This window comes from Etheostoma cragini, chromosome 11 (genome assembly GCF_013103735.1).
Source record: "Etheostoma cragini isolate CJK2018 chromosome 11, CSU_Ecrag_1.0, whole genome shotgun sequence".
In the NCBI taxonomy this organism is placed as follows: domain Eukaryota; kingdom Metazoa; phylum Chordata; class Actinopteri; order Perciformes; family Percidae; genus Etheostoma; species Etheostoma cragini.
In genome coordinates, this window is record NC_048417.1 from 27,506,758 (window position 1) to 27,507,126 (window position 369).

The following is a 369-nucleotide window of genomic DNA, read 5'->3' on the forward strand; positions in this document are numbered from 1 at the left end:
ATAAAAAGACCGAAACAACGGCGACAGAGTTTTAGTCTTTGTGGGGCACTGAGGAAAAACAAAGTCTTTTGAAGCCAGTCGAATGATTGTGTCGGATCAGTCCTGGAGTGCTTTTCTTGCGGCGACGGCGGAGCTAAGTCCCAGTGAAGGGTCCCTCAGTTTCTCCTCGTGACCATAGTCTGGAAGAATAGGAAATGATTTGATCTACCTAGTTGAATTGTGTAAAAGATACACTTAGGAATTGTACAAAGGCGCCGAATGTAAATACATTTATGTGGTGGTGGAATGTGTATTTTAGGATAAACCTTAGCCTGGTGCAGGGTTGACTGTGTTGCTGGGAGCTTGTGGAAGCTCCAGCTGTATTGATGA